General features: G+C 31.3%; 1 protein-coding gene across 3 annotated transcripts in view; it reads left to right on the forward strand.

The window, feature by feature from the left end:
• Window positions 1–7,233, forward strand: part of LOC145297682 (inositol monophosphatase 1-like) — a 53,718-nt gene extending 46,485 nt beyond the window's left edge. Inside the window, exons 10-11 of one of the 3 annotated variants that reach the window (XR_013870308.1) lie at window positions 4,708–4,750; window positions 5,251–5,757. The gene's annotated coding sequence lies outside the window, so the exon portion shown is untranslated. Of the gene's footprint in view, window positions 1–4,707; window positions 4,938–5,250 lie in introns of those variants that run through there. The other 2 variants (XR_013870306.1, XR_013870307.1) reach the window with 2 other exon arrangements.
• The last annotated feature ends 9,595 nt before the right edge of the window (window positions 7,234–16,828 follow it).

Raw genomic sequence — 16,828 nt, forward strand, 5'->3', positions numbered from 1 at the left:
ATATAAGAAAAAGGCAGTCATGGAATTTCCATGGGGTCCTGTTAGTAATAATTATAATCACTTATAGGTTCCAAAACTATGCACCAAATTTGATATAAAGATCCCTTCGCCTTTGATTGCTGAATTTATAATAATTAATATTATATTTGAGTGATGCTTCAATAAGCCTCTACAGTAAAAAACACAAACTTATCATATATATTGTTAAAAAAGAAAAGAATTTCTTAAATTACAATATTTTGATATTAACATATATGATATGTCAGGATAAATTTTGTACTAAAAATAACACTTTAACAAAAAAAAGGTGTTATGTGTATATTTGTACCATCAACCTCCATATTTGCTGAAAAAGTGTGTCATACAAACATGTCCATATCACAATAATTTACATTTTTTTTATCTACACTCATATGCAAAAAGTGTGACATCACATCATTGCTTTGTAAATTAATGGAAAAATGTTACTGTTGACTGTTTCATAGTGAATTACAGACTTCCAGATTCAAAATCTTATGCCATCAATAAGACTTCTGAAATGCTCAAAGCCTACAAAAGATTTGAGAAATCCTTTAATCGAATGAAGAATATTTTTTCATGTTGTTATAGAATATGAATGATCGTGTAGTTCATTCATGGATATATATATATTTATATGTTGACTTACCTGAAGAATTTATAAATTTATTGTTATAAAGCTTTATCTGAAAAAACATTGAGCCCTTTAAATGTACAATGTCTGTTTTCTTTTTTTGTTGTTTTTTTTTGTTGTTTCAGCTCCGTTTTGGAATTCATATATGAATAATCGTTTTTGAGAAGTTGATATTGGTTATTATATCAAATGTATAATACAGGTATCCAAATGAAACACATTAATAGCAGAAATTCATTTAATTTTTCATTACTTTTCAAATTTACCTAATTTGAAATTAGCAAACATATTGATTTTTTTTAACAAAGAATGTTTATCTCAGTGTTACTGCAAGTTGAAAGAAGTACTTGAAGAATTAAGTTTGAAGGTTTTTTTCCAGAAAAAGTTTATTGCACAAATTAAAGTTTGAAATAGTTGGAACTGTCCACTATGCCAGCAAGAAATGTTCTTGAAAGTCTGATATAAATGAGTTATCAACTAAAGTATGGATGCATTTTATTTGGACACATTTAGATTGTTATTTTATATCCTGTGTTTTATTGGTTAATGTTTTATTTCAATCTGAATAAATGATTACCTCTTTCTGTCATTGTAGAATTAAATTACTTCATTACTTCATACTATTTCATTGATGGATCACACACCTTATATATAGTCCTCCATAAGTAACTATATAATTTTATTTTGACATAATATAACATGGAAAAAACATGCAATTGCAATATAAAAACTTAAGGTTTTTGTAACATAAATCCTGATCTTTATTAAAACATTCATTAAAGTGCATGTACTCTCCATTGAGCGCAATGCACTTTGCTAATCTTCCAAAGACTGAGCGGCAGGCTTTGCTGTTCTAATGGCACTTGAGCAATGGCAGCTCAGATTTGTTTTTAAGTTCAACAATGCTACAAAAAATGATTTCCACTTTCGAATGGCGCATGAATTAAAAGAAACGTTTAAATATCAACAAAGTTACCAACAAAAGAAAATGTATTGTTATTACTTATGCTGAACCATGTATATATTTATATAATTATGCAGCATTTTTTCTTTGATGCACCTTTGATTAAACAACAATAACAATTCCCGTGTGTTTTTTATTTTGTTTTTGATCCATTCTTTCAATTTAGTGGGCCAATGATCTCAAATCCTGCTTGAGTGTGAACAGGAACTCATCCTATCTGCAAACATTTTCAACTCTCGTGAGTCTTTGTTAGATAATGTAAAATTGTTGAATTTATTGAGAAAGTGGATTAAAACTGTTTTAAATGCATTTTAGTATACTCTTCCCCTTCCCCCTCATATTGAGCTTGGTTGATGGTGGATGTTTTTGCTCGAATGAGTAAGGCTTCGATGATGGAGAAGGCACAGGTTGTAATTACAGACAGCAAGGATGGACATGCTTTTTATTAATAAAATCATTTTTTGGAGATGTTGCCTGCTACCAGATATTGGTAAATGAAGCTGTGAGGAGAGGTGACATGACAGGCAGCAAGTGAAACTTGTCCTAGTCATGCCAATATATGTATTATTTGTCGAGGCACATTCTCATATTTGACATTTGAACACATATACAGCATAACAACTTGAACCTCTCCATTATCAAAGCCTTACTCATTCAAGCAAACAAACTCGCCATCAACGAAGCTCATTATGAAGATGGCGTTTTTATTTTGTAACTCCTCATGTGCTTGATGATGACTCGGGAGTCAAAAACATTTGCAGCTGTGACAAGTTCCTGTTCACACAACCAGCTATATAATTACGGCATTTTACAAACTTTTGACATACATACCTACATTATCATCAGTCGGTTTACATTCCATTCATAGTTTGAAGATATATTCTACAATCACTTTCCAAAAAATCTGATTCATAATTGTAATTTTTTTCATATTTTGATGTCTTTTTTCATTTCTTTTTGTAAAACAATAATATTAAAATATGGCAGAAAAAAACATTGGTTTTATTGTTTTTCAATATTTTACACTTTTATTTGCAACTGTTGACATGTTTTTTTAATTGATGGTGTGATGCTGATAGCTTTTTGATATACTGCATCTTTGGAATCCACAGGTGATGATTCAAATGGGTTGTAACTAAAGTTTCTTAATAAAAGATGCAAATTTCCACTTTTTTTATCCAAAAAAAGCAAAAAAAAAAGCTGATTTCTGCCAAATTGCTCGAGCATTACCTCATTTTCTTTTAGGAACATTCATGCTTTACATGATTTAGTTGTATATCTGCTGCGTTTAAAAGAGTAGCAACACTGATCATTAAATAAGTATTTATTGACCTACTGCTGCAAACTAAGTGATCTCATAAAATAACCAGAGATAAATTAAACGTTAATTATTCAGTAACAATTATGGATCTTTAGTGAATCAAAATATGTGAGTAATAGCTTCTCATCCATGCAAAGAAGACAACAATTTCTCATTTCAATATTGAATTTTTCTCATTTATTCTTTATTGCATGTACATATTTGGAGTGTGATTAAGTGCTGTGCTTGTATCTCTCATGATAGAAACTAGTTTTCTGATTGTAGAAACATTTTTTGAACGAACTCTGCTTGGAAACAGATTGATTGTGCATTTATTATACTAAAGCTGAGTTAATCAAAGTTTATTAAAATATTATTTGGTTTTGGGATTGAGTTATGTTTGAAATTAAAATCTATTTTAATTGTTCTAATTAGCCACAATGTGAAATTTACTCACCAAATGACCCATCTCTTACTAATCTTCTGTCTATTACTCTTACCCTCTCTCACTGTTTGACCCCTCCCTGGCTTTTATGATGTGTGTGTGTCTCTCTCTCTCTCTCTCTCAATAGTCAAAGGTATTAAAACTATAAAGCAGAAGTCTGAAATAGTCCATTATACAAACAATAGCGAATATCATCACAAATATTGATACTATTTAACCCTTAGAGAAAGAGAATTATGGCAAACAGAAAAAGTAGTTTTGGAATTTTGTTTTTTGTTTTCTTTTTTTAAATTAACTGGCTTTGCATTTTTTTTTTTCTGATTCAAACAATCTAATCCATTGCTCACTGGGACAGTTTTTTTTTTTTTATTAGATGAATATTAGAAAGGAAAACAATTAAAATTATTAAAACTTCTCATTGGATTTGCGTTTGCTTGTATTGATAGATACAGTCACTTATTTACATTGAAATAGATTTTAGCAGGATTTCATTGCTTTCAAACAACTTGCAATTTTTCCTTATATATGGGTTATTGCAACTTGTTCACCCTGTCCTTTACTAGAAAAATATTACAAACTTATTTTCATTTATTTTCATATTTTGCATGTATGATTAAACTTATTATAAACTTATTATTTTTTGTTTAATTTTAAAAGGTTTAAAAAGCTATACACTCTTTTTCTTAGAAGCCATAAATGCATTTTTTCCCTTTTTTTTTTTTTCAATTTTATTATTGAGTTAAACATAAAATTTTTATTTTTTATGCAGTTAAACATAAAATTTTTATTTTTTATGCAGTTAAACATAAAATTATTATTTTTTATGCAGTTAAACATAAAATTATTATTTTTTATGCAGTTAAACATAAAATTATTATTTTTATGCAGTTAAACATAAAATTATTATTTTTTATGCAGTTAAACATAAAATTTTTATTTTTTTATGCAGTTAAACATAAAATGTTTTTTTTATGCAGTTAAACATAAAATGTTTATTTTTTATGCAGTTAAACATAAATTTTTTATTTTTTATGCAGTTAAACATAAAATTATTATTTTTTATGCAGTTAAACATAAAATTTTTATTTTTATTTTTTTTACAATAAAGAATATTTCAGTATCTGTACTAATGATAATTGTTCATTTGGTAAACATTAACATTATTATTAATTAGGGAAAAAATTTTTGGATTATTTATTTTTCTTTTTATCAAATAATTTATCTCTATTTAGCATGACAGAATTTTGATGCAAATCCAGATGTAAAAAATATTGGGATATTTTTTTTTTAAGAAAATCTAGCATAATTGGCAGAGGCTATTTTTTTTATTTTTTATTTAATTTCAGATTTCAAAAATTTGAAAAATGATGTGCAGAAAAAAAAAAAACGGTATGAAACTTGATATTTGGCTTGTTTGATGTGAAAATGTTTTAGTGATCTAAAATCATATAATTTCCTAATGTATCATCAGTTGTTATTTAAAGTGAAATGAAATTCGGTATTGCTCTCAATTTATTTTGTACTAAAATCATGATTTATACCATTTTTTTTTTTTTTTTTTTTTTTTTTTTTTTTTTTTTTTTCAAGATAAAAATATTGTGTGTTTCCGATAATTTTTGTATTATTCAAAGAAAAAAGTCAACTTGATGGCATTTATTTTGTAAAGGAAAAATAATTTTAGCTACTTTCGATTTGGAAATATACAAAATGTCCGTGAGTCTTGATTCACAGAAATTTTCTGAAATTGAAATTAATGTTTTAATGACATCGTAACATTGTTTTTATAGATTATGCTTAAAATGACACCATTTTTACTGAACCAGAAACATTCTATTAAATGTTAACATCAAATTCGAATAACTTTTTATTCTATACATTTCTGATTCCAGATTTCTAAGATGCCCCATACAGAACAAATTTGGAATTCATGCTAGTAAACCAGAGGCGTACTCTGTAATAGTTCCAAACCGGAAATAACCGGAGTAATCTGCCCCTACATAATTGTTTTGGCAAGACTGTCTTGTTGACTTTTTGTTTGAATATGAGCTCAAATATGGTAATTGTATAGTATTTATTACATGTTGTTTATACTCAAAAGAATGACATAAATCCTAATTTTAATATAAAATAAATTGCTTACAAATAATGTCGAACCATTTTATTGTAAATGATGAACAACCATACATTAGAAAATTACCAAATTCATGGAACACTGTCCTTTTAATATTTATTCAAAATCTCTTTTTGATATAAAACAACTTGTAATTCATTTAAATTTACATAAGTGTATTTTACTTACAATCAAGATTTGTGATGCTTTTGTTTTAATAAAGCAATATTTAATAACAGTTCAAAAAATCATTTAGTTGACCTAATTAAAAACGATGGCTGCCTAATTCATACTTGTCTTGTTTTATTTGAAAGAATTTCAAGTATTCATTGTTTTTATCAAAGTCAGTTAAAAAAAATTTCTGGTTGTGTTTATATTGTTTTATTAATTAAAAACAGCAAGTTTTAATTATAAAAGTAATTTTATATCTTAACATTGCCTTGCTATCTTCATATCAACTAAAAAATGACATACAAAAATACAGCTTTAATGTTAAAATGTTAAAAAAAATATATTATGAACAAATTTAGATTCTTGAAACTTGTGTACTTAAATATCCAGTTTAAAATGTGTTATTCATTTACATTTCTGTAAACATCTCTGTAAAGCCCCTTCCCCAATAAAATGCAATTCTATTTTGATGCTAAAAAAAAAGGAGAAATTTATACCATAAAAATATTTTTAGAGCTAATGACATTAAAATATTTAATTAAAACAAAAAACATTATCTTAAGTATTTTAAAAATCACTTTAAAAATCATTTTAAAAATGAACATGTATGCAGTGTGTTTTCAATGTAAGCATAAAATAAATTTAACAAAATATTAAAATATTTTATAAATTAAAACCTTCAGATGATATAGCATTAATAAGAAAAAGTTTAACTTACGATTATATAAAGCACAGTAAAATGATTTTAAAAATTACTTCGTTTTTAAATGTTTTTACTCTTCTAAAATAAAACAAAAATCTGTTTTAATCATTTCAAAATAAAAACACAATATCACACTCGGTTCTTGGGCAAGAACCAAAATATATTATCTTTTCATGTCCTTTATCAGGAGACGTCCTTCTAGTTTGAGGAAAACTTTTATCTATTTCAAGGGTACCACTTTTTGAGAAGCTGGATTTTCTCCACATTAAAAACCGACCTTGTGTGTTAAAGGGAATTTATTTTAATTATATCCCTTTACAACATTTTGATCACCAGCCATGGTCTGCAAATATATGGATCTCATTCCTCCAAATTCTAATTATATCCCTGAAACAAGGATAAAAAGTTACACAAGAGATTCGATGCTGAATGTAATGTTGCATATTGATTGCTATTTTCGTGTCAAACTCAACTTCTCTCCTTTTGTGCTAATGAGGAGATAATAGTCTAAATAATGTAATAGCAATCATCACTCTCGCAAACGACCTCGTGTTTACTTAGTCTGTAAAATGCCAGCAGAAAATGTAGAAAAGAAAAGAAAAGCATAATTTTGTAGGTTGCTTATTGGTGAATGTATGCCATTAATTTGCATATGTACACAATTGGTAACTGTTAAATGGGACGGCAGTTGAGTGGTGTTTTTGTTGGGCAGCTTAGAATAAGAACAAACGGTGGAAGATAAAATTGGATATACGATGATTGAGAGAAGAAAGGAACAAAGACTTTTGTGCGTTGTATTGACAAGAGGACAATTTGACACTGCCATTTTGTTTTTATTTGTTTTGTTCCCTTTCCATTTTATAAATAAACACAGTCTCATCTCTGAAATGATCGTATCCTTGGTTGTTTTTTTTATCTTGTTTTCTTATAACATGTAAATGAATCTATACTAATTCATTAAATTCATTTACCCAACATTTAATCTATTAGAACTCTGGCAAACTCAATCCCCTCATAATGAGCTGATCTTATATCCACAGTATTCAGAGCAACTGGTGTGAAGTTCATATACTCCATCTTTCTATATAAGTTGTAGTTATAATTTATTTACCTTTTGTCGTTCTCTGGTTCTGATTTCAGATTATTATATATTAGCAGGGCGTCCGACATTGCCCAGTCATAGAATATGCTTAAATATGATATTTTAATTCATACAGATTTTGTATTTATTATTATTATTACTATTATTGAGCCAATTCTCTAATGATTATTATATTGTACCTAATATATAGTAGTGTCTCCCCCCCCCCCCCGGTTTGGCCTAGTTATAAAATATGCTTAACCCTTTATGACCTGCTTGAACTAATTCATTCAGTTGTAAATAAATGAATATAACAGCATAAAGTGGGAATTGATTCAAACATGCCTTGTACATATTAGTTCAGTATTTGGGTAGATGCCAGATACTTCCAGATTGCTACATTTAGTATGTTGCCATCTAAAATTAACAATAAATATTTTTTTAATCATCTAAAACTTAATTCAGGTCGTGAAAAACTGGAAAAGAAAAGGACAAGATGTTCCAGTAAAAATATAATAAATTTATAATTTAAAATATTGCAGCTTTAAGAATTAATTATATAATGTTAAATTGAATTTAAAAAAAAATTTAATGCTGCAATATTTTAAGTTATAAATTTATTATATTTTTTACTAGAATATCTTGTCCTTTTCTTTTCCAGTTTTAATAACTAGTCCTTTACTTTTTCATGTTTAAACTTAACCATATTACTTGTCATGCTCGCGTTTTTCTATTGTAATCTATGGTTTTTCTGGGCTTCCAATAAATTCACTTGTTCTTTGTTTAATTTCAGTCTTATTTTTTGCCCCCATAAATGTAACATCCACATATGTAATAGCAATGTACGACACTCGTCTGCCTTCAATAAAATACCCCAATTATCTCCTTTTCATTTTTTATTCTGTCTGTTTCACTTGTTACTTTTCTTTTACTAATTAGTAGCAACACTAGTCGCTGAAGTGACATGGTTGCGATGGAAACTAATTGTAAAAAACGTCGCTCACCTTTTTACGATTTTGAACACCACTAAATTCATCATAACTTGTTTTACTGAGCGAAAATTGAAAATTTTTTTCACAATATAGCTGAGAAGGTGATCTATCAACTGTAATAATTGGGGATTATCGGATTGTTATCTGTTTGTCAACTGTTTCATAACTAGGCATGCATGAATCGTTCACATGACATGACTTATATTAAGAATAAGTAGTTTGAAAACACTTTTTAAAGATCGTGACAAGCTGGCCTAATGATTATCGTGTTTGGTTCACTGTCTTTAGGTTTTGGTTTCCATCTCAGCTGAAGTATTTTTTTTTTTTTACTGACAAGAAGTGAACTGTTTAGAAAAGACAATAATCTCATGCACATGTCTCAGTTTTTGTATGAATTGAAATATAATATTTGTGCATATTTTACGACCTGGCAATGCCAGGCGGCCTGCTAGTGTGTGTGTGTGTGTATATATATATATATATATATATATATATAAATTTTAAATGTAAATTTTTTTCTAATGGCCTCAGATGGGAAACAGCATATATATTTTTTTTTGATATAATTATCCACTCTGGAGAAGCATGTAACAAAACACATCTATGAATAATGATATTAAAAAAAAAAACTTGTAATTACTGTAGTGATAAATATTACACATTTAAATTAAGGAGAGGTTTAAAGCTCCTAAACTTCATACTAGAATTGTACTGTGGCATAACGGATAAAAGTGCTAAGTATAATCAGTTCAATCATTAGTATGAGCAATGCTACAATACAATTTTATACACTAAAAACGTGCATCCAGTTATGGCTGATTGAATGAGAGTAAGCTACCCCTGTGGATTAAATAAAGGGTTCCATACATATTCTTGAGTTTGACAAGACACACTTAAAGATGGTCAATGGTTACATCAACTGAAACATTGTGAGAATATCCAAGATAAGAACAGTAGTCCATTGTCTCACATATATAGGGTTGGCTTTGAGGAGTTTCACTACCTTGATGATCAGGTTATACTTGCTCCTGCTACCAAATTGTTTTAATAAGACTTCTGCAATCTCACAGAACCAGACGGGTAATGCAGTGCCAGTGGAAAAGTACCCTTCGAAATTTAACATGCGCTGATGAAAAATGGCATTTAAATTAAGTTCTTCAATCGGAATGGATGAATGAGGGAAGTCCAAAGATAGAAAAAATAGTCATCAGGCACTGGATCACAGTTTGAGAGGAGCAATCCCAACAAGGGAACCGAGCAAAAGTAAAACGATTGTGTTGATGACAGCATGTAACGGCAACCTGATACGAGGATAGGTTCTTTATAATCAACAGAAAGACGCTCAAATGAAACAATAGAATGGATCAGTATATTATGAGAGGAATTAAAAAATTGAGGTTAAGTTTGGCACGAGTAGTGCATTTGCATGTTACATGCTGAAACGTCATCGATTGAATATGGAATATTTTGTGACTTTAAAAGCATAGTATTAAACAATGATGAATTGATTTTAGTTCCTCCAAGGAAGAAGCCGCAACACCACATGGATAATATATCGACGACAACATTTCCATTTTCAGGACGATGTTTTATATCATATGAAAAGGAAAGAAGCTCCATTTTTCACCGTCTAAGTTTATCGTTTTTGATTTTTCCACGATTTAACAAGTTCAAACATAAAAGATGTGGCTCAATGATCAGTAAAAATAGTAAAATGTTTCTCAGCAATGAGGTCTTTCCATTTACGAACACATTCAACTATGGCATACTTTTTGACTATAGGAAGTTGCGTTTCAGAAAGGTTTAACGATTGAGAAAAGAATGCTACAGGTCTCCCAGCTTGCAAGAGAGTGCCTCTGAGAGCATTTTCTGAGGCATTGATTTCAATAACAAATGGTAATTTGTCATTGATAACTTTTACAGAAGATTCGGCAATGTATTCTTTGAGTTTTTCGAAAGAGTTTACTGCCATGGAAGGCATTGGGAATTGTTTATTTCCAACTCGTGGACGAATTTTGTATGAATAATTAGGTATCCATTTTGCATAGTAAACAAACATACCAAGATACCATTTTAACCATTTTCAGTCATAAGGGAGGGGGGGGCATCTGCAAAAGAGGTCTCAGATGTTCAGAGTAGAGTTAATAAATTCCATCATAAATTTTTAAACCAAGCATGCTATTAGAATCGGTTTTTCATTGTTATTTCGAGGTTGTATGTGAAAGCAGCCTTTAAAAAACAAATTGATGTCATGCTCCTGGATTTTACTGCAAATTGTGTCATCTAAATGTGAAAAGGTTTTCAAAAAAAAAGGTTCCAGATAATTTGTTATCAGAAATAAAAGAATTCATGAAACATTGAAATGCAGAAACCCATGTGACACCCATGGGTTTTCATTTTAATTGATATAGACAATTTCCAGCTTGAAAGGCCATATGGAAGGCGATCTTTATGGTAAATTTCAATTTGATAGTGCACTTTAGACAAGTCAATTATACTGGAGATACGATACTGGGCTATTTGATTTACAAGATTTTCGATTCATGGTATGCGGTATGCATCAAGGAAGGTGAAAGGCTGAATAGTATGGGAATCAGAGAAATCGACTATAAGTCATTTCTTTTTATTAAGTGAAGAAGTCGCAATAATTTGAGCATGCCACGGAGAATAACTTGGTTCAATAGTATCCTCCTCAAGCAATTGTAAAATTTCTTTTTCAATGAATTGAGTATCTTCAGCACTTTTCTAAACTTCGTAGCAATAGGTTTGCAATTAGGGATAAAGTTTCAGAATAATTTAATGGAAGCACACTTGATCAAAGCAAAGATTTTTAGAATATCCTTACACCCGCTAAAAGAAACAATAATACTCTGGTGCATTTTAAAGATGAGCATTCTTAGTATAATATCCATTTAGGAATTACTGTGAAGTCAATTTCTTCATATTTGTAGCCGTTGAAGGTGATGTTCTCAGTACAATATTCGAATAGCTTGTGAGAAATGATGGATGATACCATGGAAATTACAAAATCTCATTTCAAAGTAGACAGGTTCATTGTTTTAACAATACAAGCACTGATAAAGTTATCAATAAGAACCTTTAATTGTTCACCTTTTAATTTTACAATTTTATTAATGAACGGGGACTTATCACCATCTTTAACACAGGCTACTATAAACAGCTGAGGCAGAACGTGAAGGTTGGTAGAACAGCAAAATGCCAATTTCGACATACCTTACTGCAGGCAGGACAATGGCGAGGATCATTCTTGGGTGACGTTTCCTTCCACAATTGTAACACTTGTTATGATTAGGAAGGGTAGCAGATAATTGTACAGAGTAACACTTCATCAGTGGAGTCAGTGACTACGCTTTTAGCAATAGTTAGGTACGGGAAAAAATGGGTGAATAAAGATAGGGGGACATAGTTTTGAAAACCGATTTATCGTAATCTTTTGAAGGTTTACGCCTATTTTTTTTAATTGTATTTGAAAGATTAAAGACTCAAGTTAATTTCCAAAAAGAAAAAAATATTTGTACACGTGAAAAAGTTATGAAAAATGTTTTCACGACGAGCTACTAAATTCAGCTAAATTTTGAAGTTAAATAAATTCATTGTAAAAATCCTTTGAAAGATAAATATTAGTTTTCTGGGTCTATTTCAAAGATAATTACTAAAATAAAGTCTTAAGATATTGAATTAAATAAAAAACCATCTTGTTTGTACAAAAATATAACTCAATTAACCTCCAAAAGCGAGAGATTCTCGCTTTGTTCAACTAAAACAAAACAAAGTTCTCCTCACATAGATTATATAGAAGCCCAAAATCTCAGACAGTCGAAAGGCTGTCTGATAAAGACGTCAGTTAGTTAAAGGGAGGTAGGGGTATTGTTTTTCTTTTTTTTACCCATCCTTGCCTCTGTACATTCCTATCGTGAACGTTTGTATAATTTATAAAATTTTTTGATTTAATTATTTTTCTATGTTCCTGCATTTAAATTTTAAAAATTTTCTTTTATTTTTCAAGATTATATAAACATTGTTACGCCAAAAGTTTCACATTCATGCAAGCAAAGAAATTATTAGAATCTTACATATAAAAACCTATAATCTAAAAAAAAAGGTAGAAATATTTTTTGAAATTTTAATTTTTGTGTGAAAATATTAAATAAACAATGCTTAATTCAATGATAATATCAGTAGTTTTTTTTTATTGTTATAATGTACAATGCTTTGTTTTAATAAGAAAAGCAAAAATAAATTCATGCATTTTTTTTTTTGTTACTGAAAACATAATTTAAAGAAAATGGCTTCATTATATTCCGTGATCATTATTTGATAAATACTGAAAATTTCATTAAACTTGGTTAATTTCCTGATTTTTGATGAATTTTTAAGTAAAGGGGAGGGGGCTCAAAATGTTTATACATTTTGAACATCGGCATTCATTTTGCACAAACCTAATAATAGTAGTAGCAGTGTCAGCATTGGCAGAATCAGTAACACACATTTTTAGTAATAGCAGCTGCAGCGACAGGTCCAATCGTATGATTCAACAAGCCGATTCTAAAGCTTTGAGTAGCTTCCTTGAGATTTGATATATAATTTTCAAATAGTCTGGCACATATCATGGAAGACTGAAGACCATAAATGCATTGTGGACACATTTATCCGTGTAAGTAGCAGCATTAACATTGAAGCAATAGTTAGCAGCAAGGTCATTCAATGCCTCCAGATACTGGTCTATGGATTCATTTTCCTATTGTAGCCACATGGAAAGTAAATATCTTGCATGAATAACATTTGGAGGTTTGTTCGTAAACAGTTTTTTGTAATCCAATAGCAGGTTTGAACTCAGAACAACCCTTGATAATGTCAGCATCAGTAGCTCTAAAAGACTGAGTTTGTCTGGATTTAACGAGGCTATAGTAGACAAATAGTAAGAAAAATTATGATACCACAGTATCCAAAGCTTGCTGGCTTTAGGATCTACAGAAAATACATTGAACTTGTACAGTCGAATAATCTTATCCATGATGAAATTATAAAAAACAAATTCAATTGAATAAATTATAGTGTAATGAAGATGAAAGTAAGAATTTTACAATCGAAATGCCAAGGCAAGAAGAAAAACGCATACAAAAAAAAAAATAAAAAGAGAATGTATTTATATAGGAAAGTTACCTGAACAAGAATTATAACAAGTTTTGTTGTTTATTGATGAAATATTGACATCAGCCAATCACACAGTCTCCAATCTTCTATTCATTTATCCATGTTTTGGATGAACGATACACATCTCTGCTCTCTATTTCTTAAGACATTGTTCTCAATCATTCTCTGTCTGCCATTGAGTTTTAGAACCGATCATAGATTCTATGCTAGGTGGAGGATACAGTCTCCATATATAGGGTTTCACTATCATACTGCTAATATCTGAATTTCTGGATGCCTCTTCCTGCATCCTACGAGAATTAATGTCTTGTGTGACGCCAAATTCTTTTATCAGAATAACACATAACATATGAGAATAACCACATGACATGAGAATAACACTTAACTAATGAGAATAATATGTCAGTCTCTTTTGCATCACTGCGACTTTCCAACTCGACTTGGTTGGATATCACACAGAAACTCTCTTTCTTTCACTGGTTCCATCAGTCACCTATGCATCACAGTGACTTTACAACTTGGCTTGGTTGGACGCTTCCCCTTCACAAGGTACTTTCTTTATTTTATGGGTTATGTCTGTCACCTTTGCACCATTGGGACCTTACAACTTGGCTTAGTTGGATGCTTCTCCTTTACTCTTTCCTTCTCTCTTTTCTTTTGCGACATCCCATGCAACCAAGAACCACCTCAGTGGCATGCTGGGTTAGACTGTCCTTGGCAGCATGCTGATGAAGATTCCTTCCTGACAGAACGCTGATCAAGACTGACTCATTTTGGCAGAAACCCCCTTTTTTTTATACAACTTAACCAGCATGTCGCAATATAACCTTTGATCTTCAGGTGGCCGCCACGCAGTGGCTAGATATTGGATACCCAATTTACACATATCAAATGTCAACCTTTTTTTTTTTTTTTACAAGGAGGTCACCACCTATCAAGGCTCAGAAGCCACTCTGGGATAAGGGTTATTGCGTGTACAGTAATCAATGGGATAGTGTTGTAATATTCATTGGTATTGGAGATTTGATAAAGTGTCATTACTTAAGGGGGCGGTTCATCAGGAATTTGTTTATGTTGGATTTGAAGACATCCAAATTGAAGTCAGGTGGGAAACAGGCAAGCGGAAGAGAGTTCAACAGGCGTGCAGTTCTTAGAAAGAAGCTTTGTTCATGGAATCTACATTTTGATTTAGGCACAGATAAAGAGTGGGGAAAATTATTGACAGTGGTTTCAGCTAGACGGGTGTTTATCGTGAAAGATTGGTGAGGGGGATCAGAGATTGGAGCTCAGACAAGCACTTGCCATGGAAATAACGATAAAACAAAGATAGGCTCGCAACGTCTCTTCTGTGGGAGAGAGGTTGCAGGGAAGAGAAAAGTGCACCCCCCCACTAAGCCACGAAGTTTATTTTGTACTCTGTCAAGGCAGGATAGGCTGTTTTTAGCAGCTCTTGCCCAGATGTGGCAACAGTATTCCATCCTTGGACGTACTTGGCTTTTATATAGATAGAGAATTGCATCAGTAGTGAGATATCTTCTGGAGCAGTAGAAGGATCCCACCATTTTCCCAGCAACCTTCGCAATAGACTGTATGTATGTGTTCCATTTCAGATCAGGAGTAAAGGTCAAACCCAGAAGCTTATCAAAACATGGAGCCTCCCCTAGACGAGAGCCATCCATTTCAATTGATGCCAAATGGGGATCAGAGCGTTGATGATGTAAAGATAGGAGCTTGGTTTTAGATGCATTAAAAGTAACCAGCCACCTCTTCCCCCACTGTACTATGCGCTCAAGATCAGAGGAGAGAGAATCAGAGAGAACTTTGTCATTTACGGCCTTTGATGTGTTGCCATAGATGGTCGTGTCATCAGCATAGATGTCAATAAATGATTTAAGTATGTGTTTTGGGAGATCATTGATGTGGATCAGGAAGAGAGTTGGGCCCAGGATTGACCCCTGAAGAACTCCAGCATTAATATTGCAGGCCTCTGGTTTTTGCCCATCAACCACTATTATGAGTATATCAGAGAGAAATGATTTAATGATTGAGAAAACATTTCCAGTTATACTGTAGCTGGAGATCTTGTGAAGTAGGCCCTTGTGCCATACCTTATCAAAAGCCTTTGATATGTCAAGAATAATTGCCCTAGAAAGGAAGCTTTTGTCGAGAGATTCAATAATCCTATGAGATATAACCGTTAGCACATCTGCTGTAGATCTAGCAGAACGGAAACCATATTGCGTGTCACTAAGAAGGTACTTCTGAGGTAGTTGACTACTTCTCTATTTAATATGGATTCCAGCAACTTACTCATGACACACAGGAGACTTATTGGTCTGTACTGAGAAGGAGATGATTTATCACCTGAATTCTTAAATACAGGGCATACTGGTGAGGTTTTCCATGGTGTTGGAAAGCACTTCTCCTTAAGGCAACGCTTAAACAGTTTTGTAAGTATGGTTTTACTGGTTTTTTTTCAGGTAACAGCCACGCATTGTCTAGATATTGATACCCAATTCAAACCTATCAAATATCGACCTGGTCAACTACCGGCATTGCTTTCTCCATTCCATTTTCAGTCATAAGTTCCTAAATCATCTGATATGTCTAAAAAGTAGATTGAAGCACAATAACATAAATGCTGGCATGCCTCAAAGAGTGATTCTAGGCTCAACCATCTTCTGGATCTTCATCAATAATCTTCTGAGATCATTTGTTGACATCTATGCAGATGATACAATTATTTACGGCAGCATTTCAAAGAATATTAATGAGCCAAGATATTGTTGAATCCCTCTCATCAGAATTGGAGCATGTGGTGAAAGGAATGTAAGAACCCACTTTGAAGCTCATCTCTAAAATGGAATTTCTATCTTTTCACCACTGTTGTTGAATCTAAAAATGATGCTTATGTGTTTACATTTATATATTTATGAGAGGCATTCCCAAAGTAATGCCTCCTATTTTTTATTGCACCTGAGGGGATTGCAAATTGCATTGTTATGATGACTGAAGTTATGCATTGACGACCTGAAAATCTTATATCTCTGTTGCAGATATTGACGGTGTGAAACTCTGAGAAAGCAAACCCTCTCATGGACGTGCAGAGATGTGTCATTGAAGCAGAGATGTGTCATTGAATTCCTCCAAGTAGAAAAATTGAACTGATCGACATTCACTGGCACCTGTTAAACATTTACAAAGCCTATATAGTTGATGTCAGCACAGGAGATGG

The sequence above is a fragment of the Euprymna scolopes genome, chromosome 18 (assembly GCF_053919585.1).
Source record: "Euprymna scolopes isolate OS-2025 chromosome 18, ASM5391958v1, whole genome shotgun sequence".
Classification (NCBI taxonomy): domain Eukaryota; kingdom Metazoa; phylum Mollusca; class Cephalopoda; order Sepiida; family Sepiolidae; genus Euprymna; species Euprymna scolopes.